An 8551-nucleotide genomic window follows, 5' to 3' on the forward strand; every position below is an offset into this window, starting at 1 on the left:
CTCTTTCTTTCTTTCTTTCTTTCTTTCTTTCTTTCTTTCTTTCTTTCTTTCTTTCTTTCTTTCTTTCTTTTCTTTCTTTCTTTCTTTTCTTTTCTTTTCTTTTCTTTCTTTCTTTTCTTTCTTTTCTTTCTTTCTTTCCTCTTTCTTTCTTTTTGAGATGGAGTTTTGCTTTTGTTGCCCAGGCTGGAGTACAATGGCCTGATCTCAGCTTACTGCAATCTCCACCTCCTGGGTTCAAGCAATTCTCCTGCCTCAGCATCTCGAGTAGCTGGGTTTACAGGTGCACACCACCACACCTGGCTAATTTTTTGTATTTTTAGGTAGAGAAGGGGTTTCACCCTGTTGGTCAGGCTTGTCTCAAACTTCTGATCTCACGTGATCCACCCGCCTTGGCTTCCCAAAGTGCTGAGATTACAGGCATGAGCCACATGCCTGGCCAAGTATGAGTTTTCTGAATTGATCTTGGGTTTCCTGGAATTTTTTCCCAAATCTGACTAGTTAAAAAGTAAAGAATTACTCTGCTTTCAGTGGTAAAGTGGACACTGTTAGTCCATGGTATAATGTGTCAATAGAGGTTAGCAAAACATTACCATGGGATACTCCTCATCAAATGCCTTATGAAATGCAACCTTATAGAAGGAAAGCTTCTGGGTGACCATATATTTGAAACTGTATAACATTATAGTGAAATTAGGGGGCATATTAAGATTGGCTGGCTATAAGCTTCAAATCACTGAAAAAAAGAAAGCAAATATTGTCTGGTTTCTCTTAACTGTACTAGATAAAGTAGGGAAAGAAAAAGATGAGATCATCATTCAGATATCCAGCTCAAATGACACATAAATCACCTGAAAGTATGTGTGTTTGTAATGAAAGAAAACTTTATGTTCTGTAACTGCAGACTGAGATATCTGAAAACTGAATCCAGACTCTAGGGCTACCAGTGTCTGAATTAAAATACAAATTAAATTCTAAACCTTGCAGGGTGTCTTCTATTAAAATGAGAGCATTGATTAAAAGTAATGGGAGCTTGAAATTTGGAATGAGGACATTTGGGAAGATTCAAATGAAGCAGAAGATATCAAACCTCTAAATTCTGTTGAATCTTTTTTTATCAATTGCTGAGTCTATCTTTTCCAGTTATGCATTTCAGATCCAGAGAAATAACTTCAGAAACAACTGCAGTTTGGTGGCAATACCTTGTAAGACTGGCATAAGGTTCTCCAGTAGGCTGTATATACTATCAATTAATATCCAATATCTTGTACTGTTTCTTCCATAGCCAAGATTTATGTGTTCAGGAATCCAGGAATGAAAATAGGAATGGAACAACTCAACATTGCTTCTACTGATCCAATAGCAAAATTATTTTTTCTGTTCTACAAAATTGTCCTTTGTGTGCCTAGAGGTCTCAGTTATGAAGAGAGGAATGTTTCCACCCAGAGACACACCAATTATACTCTTGAAGTTAAGATTGCTCCCTGACCACTTTCGGTATCTCATGTCTCTGAATCAAAGAAAGCCATGATACTAACTGGGGTGATTGACACTATCTGTGTAAAATTGGTTGGTCTTTTACCAATGAACTTAAGAAAGAGTATGCCTGGAATACAGGAGATACCACAGGGCATGTATTAGTAGTATAGTGCCCTGTGATTAAATAGAAAAATAAATCAATCCAATTGAGGCAGGACTACTAATGACCTAGATTCTGCAACACTGAAGGTTTGGGTCACTATAGGAGGCAAAAAAGTATGACTGATTGAGGTGCTTGCTGAAGGCAAAGAGCATAGGAAATGTGTTGTGGAGTAAAATACTTATAAATGAGAGCTGTGACCATGTGATCATTGATACAAACAAGGACTATAATTGTTATGATCATTTATTAATTATTTTGTTAGGAATATATTTGTGTTTGTATTGATTTTTTCTTCACTCTTTTATCCCATTCATAATTTTTATTTTTTATTGTTTTTATATTTTTTCTTCAACTTTTAAGTTCAAAGGTACATGTGTAGAATGTGCGGGTTTGTTAGGTAAACATGCGCCATGGTGGTTTGCTGCACGATCATCCCATCACTTAAGTCCAGCATCCATTAACTATTATTCCTAATGCTCTCCTTCTACCCAACACCTCCCCGCCCCACCAACAGGACCCAGTATGTGTTGTTCCCCACAATGTCTATGTGTCCTCATCATTCAGCTCCAACTTATAAGTGAGAACATGCAGGTTTTTGTTTTTCTATTCTTGAATTAGCTTGCTGAGGTTAATGGATTCTAATCCCATTCATGTCCCTGCAAAGGATATGATCTCATTCCTTTTTATGGCTGCATAGTATTCCATGATGTATACATACCACTGTCTCAGGATCCTTGGGGTGTCACTTTTCCAGCTGGAAATCTTTATGGCCAGTGGCACTTTGGCCTGAGTTTTGCTTGGGCCTACTGGGCTTGTTCTGCACACTCAGTCTGGCAAGCTGTGCTCAGCTCGCACTACCACCCTGACTCTATCCCTGCCAGGGAAAAGCCAGGTGCAGAATGGTGAGGGGTATGTGAGTGAGTATGGGGGTCTGGAAACTACACAGTGCCTGGGTATGAGGGTTGTGGCAGGGTGAGCAGCTCCAGGCACCAGTATAGGTGCTGGCTCCATGCGAGGCTGTGACTGGACCAGGCATACCACAGGCAGCTTCTACTGCAGGCATTGGGGAATACGGTGGTGCCTGGAAGCTTGGGGATGCCAGGAATCATGGAGTCCCAAAAAGGGTGTTGCAGCCCTGGCTCAGAGAGGCCCTAAATCTGGGCTTGCCAAAGGGCTGCAGCTCTTCTCTCTTCATCGTCTTCAATGTGGCAAGTGAGGGTCATGTTTCAGCCATGTTTGTGTTACAGCTCTTTCAGTCTCACCATTTGGTGGGTCCCAAGCTTTTGTTCCATCTCTAGGAATCATGAGGTATGCTTACAACTAGAGAGTGAGCTAGGCAGAGAGAAGCTTCATTGAACAACAGAAAAGCTCTCAGGAGAGTCTCAAAGTGGGAAGCTCCTTTCTTCAGGCAGGTTGTCCCAACAACTGTCCAGCTCTCGGTGGAAAGGAGACCCACAGTGAATAGTTCCTCTCTGCAGGCAGGCCATCCTGACTAGTGTGACTAGATATCCTGACTAGACACTGACTAGTGTCCAGCTCTCAGCAGAGAGGAGACCCTAGTGGATAGCTCCTTTACACAGGCAGGTCATCCCAATGAGGTGAGGAGACCCAAAGTGGGTATCTCCTTCCCACAGCTATTAGTCCCAACATTTGTCTGAGTCTGAGTGACTCCAAGGTTTTTATGGGTTCAGAAGAGAGAAAGTGCATGCCAATTGGTTCATGGGTAGCCATGGATGGGCCCCATAAATTCACCATAAGTTCTCACTCTGGGCCATGAACTCTACCTGGAATTGGCAGCCTGGCCACCTGGCTTGAAGGTAGGGTTTTACGAGGACCCACCCATTTCTGTCCAAGAGTCTGTTTGCCTCCTGCTGTCATCAACATGCTGTCCATGGAGCCCAGGTTGTTTGTGCCAAAGGGTGCATGCAGGCCTGCGCTGAGCCACCCTTCAGCCTCCCTCCCATACTCATTGGCACCCAAAGTCCAGAGGGGGCCAAGGAAGCAGGGAGCTGGCATGTCAGTGCCACCCTCAGTGCTTGTGCACCTGGCTGGGTTGCAACAGTGCCCATGCTTGACCACAACTTTGCTCTGCACCAGAGTGGACACTGGGAGTGGGGAGAGGTCAGACAATGGAAGTAGGTACTTCCACACCTGTGGGGGTAGGGGTTTCCTGGGCCCATGAGAGCACAGTGATCCTCAGGTCTAGAGTCATGGTTGGGTGGATGCAGCTGCATCTGGGAGCATGGAGCTCCTGCCCCACCAACTTGGTAAAGGGTGGGGCTTCCACCTGTTTCTGACTCCCACCAGACCTGCAGAGCTTACAACCCCAGCCATGCCTCCCATGCTGCAGCTGGTGTTTTTGCAATGGCCAATCCAAATGAACCACTGTTGATATCACCACATTTACTTTATTCAGTCTATCATCGATTGGCATTTAGGTTGGTTCCATGTCTTTGCTATTGTAAAATAGAACTGCAATGAATATACATGTGCATGTATCTGTATAGTTGATTTATATTCCTTTGAGTATATACTCAGTAATGGGAATCCTGAGTCAATGGCATTTTGCCTCTAGGTCTTTGAGGAATTACCACACTCTCTTTCACAATGGTTGAACTAATTTATACTCTCACCAATAGTGTAAAACCATTCTTTTTTTCTCTGCAACCTTGCCAGCATCTGCTGTTTTTCTTTTAACTTTTTAAGTAATAGCCATTCTGACTAGCATGAGATGGTACCTCATTGTGGTTTTGATTTTGATTTGCATTTTTCTAATGATCAGTGATGTTGAGCTTTTTTTTTTTTTTTTTTTTTAAGATTTTTGTTGGACACATGTATATCCTCTTTTGAGAAGCGTCTGTTCATGTCCTTTGCTCAATTTTTAATGGGGTTGTTTTTTATTTCTTGTAAACTTAAGTTCCTTGTAGACTTTGGGTATCAGACCTTTGTCAGATGGATAGATTGCAAACATTTTCTTCATTCTTTAGGTTATCTGTTCACTCTGATGATAGTTTATTTTGCTGTGTAGATGTTCTTTACTTTAATTAGATCCCAGTTGTCAATTTTTGCCTTTTTTGCAATTGCTTTTTGTGATTTTGTTATGAAATCTTTTCTCCTGCCTATGTCCTTAATGGCATTGCCTGGATTTTCTTCTGGGGTTTCTACAGTTTTGGATTTTATATTTAAGTCCTTTAATTCATCTTGAGTTAATTTCTATATATGGTATAAGGAAGGGGTCCAGTTTCAATGTTATGCATATGGCTTGGCAGCTCTCCCAGCACCATTTATTAAATAGAAAGTCCTTTTCCCGTTGCTTGTTTTTGTTAGGTTTGTCGAAGATCAGATGGTTGTAGGTGTGTGGTCTCATTTCTGTGACATGGGATAGCCGTATGCCTCCAGCTTTGTTCTTTGTGCTTATAATTTTCTTGGTTATTTGGGCTCTTTCTTGGTTTCATATGAATTATTAGTGTTTTTATCTATTTAGTTTCTAGTGAAGAATGTCAATGATAGTTTAATGGGAACAGCATTGAATCTATAAATTACTTTGGAAAGTGTGGTCATTTTTATGATTTTGATTCTTTCTATCAATGAACATGGAATGTTTTTCCATTTGTGTCCTTTCTGATATCTTTGAGCAGTGGTTTGTATTTCTCCTTGAAGAAGTTCCTTACTTCCCTTGTTAGCTGTATTGCTAGGTATTTTATTCTTTTTATAGTAATTGTGAATGAGAGTTCATTCATGATTTGGCTCTCTGCTTGCCTGTTGTTGGTGTACAGGAATACTAGCAATTTTTGTGTATGGATTTTATACTCTGAGACTTTACTGATGTTGTTCATCAGCTTAGGAAGCTTTGGGGCTGAGACAATGGGGTTTTCTAGATATAGGATCATATCATCTGCAATCAAAGATGATATGACTTCCTCTCTTCCTATTTGAGTACCCTTTCTTTCTTTCTCTTGCCTGATTGCCATGGCCAGAATTTCCAATACTATGTAGAATGGGAGTGGTGCAAAAGAGCATTCTTGTTTTTTGCTGGTTTTCAAGGGGAATGCTTCCAGCTTTTGCCCATTTAGTATGATATCATCTGTGTTTTTTTCATATATGGCTCTTATTATTATGAGGTATCTTCCTTCAATACCTAGTTCATTGAGAGTTTTTAACATGAAGGGGTGTCGAATTTTATTGAAGGTCTTTTCTGCATCTATTGAGAAGATCATGTGGGTTTTGTCTTTAGTTCAATTTATGTGATGAATCACATTTATTGATTTGTGTATGTTGAATCAACCTTGCATTCTGGGGATGAACCAACTTGATTGCAGTAGACAAGCTCTTTGAGGTTCTGCTGGATTTGGTTTGCTAGAATTTTGTTGAGGATTTTTGAATCAGCATTCATCAAGGATGTTGACCTGAAGTTTTCTTATTTCTTGTTTCTCTGCCAAGTTTTGGTATTAGGATGATGCTAGCCTCATACAATGAGTTAGGGAGGAGTCTTTCTTGTTCTATTTTTTTTTTTTTTTTTGGAATAATTTTGGTAGAAATGCTACCATCTGTTCTTTGTACTCTGGTAGAATTCAGCTTTGAATCTGTGTGGTCCTGGGCTTTTTTTGGTTGGTAGGTTATTCATTACTGCCTCAATTTCAGAACTCATTATTAGTCTATTAAGGAATTCAACTTCTTCCTGGTTCAGTCTTTTGAGGGTGTATGTGTCCAAAAATTCATCTACTTATCCTAGATTTTCTAGTATATGTGCATAGGGGTGTTTATAGTATTCTGTGATGCTTGTTTGTATTTCTGTGGGGTCAGTGATGATATCCCTTATCATTTCTGATTGTGTTTATTTGATTCTTCTCTGTTGTCTTCTTTATTAGTTTAGTTAGCAGTCTATCTATTTTATTAAGTTTTAAAAAACACTGCCTGGATTCATTGATTTTCAAAGGGTTTTTTGTAACTCTGTCTCTTTCAGTTCAGCTCTGATATTGGTTATTTCTTGTCCTTTGCTAGGTTTCAAGTGTGTTTGGTCTTGGTTCTCTAGTTCTTTCAGTTGAAATGTTAGGTTGTTAACTTGGTATCTTTCAAGTTTTATGATGTAGGCATTTAGTGCTATGAATTTCCCTTTTAACACTGCTTTAGCTGTGTGCCAGAGATTCTGTTATGTTGTCTTTTTTTTTTCCCATTAGTTTCAAAGAACTTACTGATTTCTGCCTGGGTTTCATTATTTCTGGTATGTCTTTTTTTTTTTTTCTCGTTAGTTTCAAAGAACTTATTGATTTCTGCCTTGATTTTATTATTTACCCAAGAATCATTCAGGAGCAGGTTGGTCAATTTTCAGGTAGCTGTGTGTCATCCCAGGGAGAGATCAGAGCTCCATCCATAGAACCCTGGCTGGAGTGGCTGAAGCCCCCACAAGGAAGTCCCACTTGGTGAGAAGGAATGGATCAAGGTTCTGCTTAAAGAAGCAGTCTGACCACAATCTGGCAAGGCAGCTGTGCTGCTCTGTGGGAAACCCTTCCTTGTCTGGACCATTTGTATTCTCCAAAGCTGGCAGGCTGGAACAGCTGAGCCTACCAAACTGCAAAGATGGCTGCCGCCCCTCCCTGCTCTTCTCAGGCAGATTCCAAGCCAGTGGATAGCTGTTGGTTGGCTAAAATTCCAAGCCAGTGGATTTTAACATGTGAAATGCTGTGGAAATGGAGCCCACAGCAAGACAATGCTTGGCTCACCAGATCAGCCCTCTTCCTAGGGATATGTGTGGATAAATTTTCTGCCTCTTCAAGGATCCCAGGGCTGCAGTATTAAAACTACTGGGTTGCTGTGTGTGCCTGAGTGGCTGCTCTGCTGAGACTTTACACAGCTCTGTATTTCTAACCCAAGGTCCTGGTGACTTGGGCTCACTAGAGGTCTCCTGTTCCATGGGCTGTAAAGATCCATGGGAGAAGTGTAATTTCCTGGGTGGGGTGGCATGATCACTCACTGCTTCTCTTGGCTGGAGATTGGGTTTTCTTTGCCTCTGTGCCACTTCTGGGTGGGCTGTTACCCTCCCCTTGCTTTTCTTCATTCTCCATGGGCTGAATTGTTTGCCTAGTCAGTTCCGAGGCAAGAATCTGGATATTTCAGTTGAAGGCACTGAATTAACTTGCCCCTTTTCATTTCTCTCCAGGAGTGCCATGGACTGCAGCTGCTTCTAATCAGCCATCTTAGACTGAATCCCATTCACAGTTTACATGGTATATTAATAAGTTAACTTTAATATTCTCTTTAGAGAATCACAGTATTTAAGTTACGGAATATCAAAGATAAGAGTGGATGTCATCCAATGACTTTGCATTGCGTTCATGAGGGAAAGGTTAATGTACTTCCAACTGTATATAGGAGAGTTGGCAGAAGGATGACTTTGTCACAGTTTTTATTGGCAGATTAAGTAGGCCCAAGGGGATGTGTATAGATGACAAATTGATGATGTATGAAATGTGATGTTTAATTTTATATGTTAACTTGGACAGGCTGTAATACCCTGTTATTCAATTAAATACTATTCCAGATGTTGTGAAGAGATTTTGTGGTTGTTAACATGTACAATCAGTTGACTTCAAGAAAAAGAGATGACTTAATATTTTATGTAGACTTAATTCAATTACTAATAGGCCTGTAGAGCAAAGCACAAGGAGCTGAAAAATGGAAGAAAAGAGATTCTCCCTAGAGCCCCTCAATACTTTGGATTTGGAGCAAGAACACCCAATTCAGACGTGTGACCTCCAGACATTTAAGACTATACATTTCTGTTGTTTTAAGTTACTGCAGTTGTGGTAGTTAATTACAGCACCAATAGGAAACTTGTACAAGAGCAGACAAGCAGTCGGAAGGAATAAGAAAGAAATAGGGGCAGACAGGATGAAGGGCAGGCAGGGCTCTGTG

Source organism: Sapajus apella, unplaced genomic scaffold (genome assembly GCF_009761245.1).
Source record: "Sapajus apella isolate SASKATOON/1434 unplaced genomic scaffold, GSC_monkey_1.0 scaffold62, whole genome shotgun sequence".
NCBI lineage: Eukaryota > Metazoa > Chordata > Mammalia > Primates > Cebidae > Sapajus > Sapajus apella.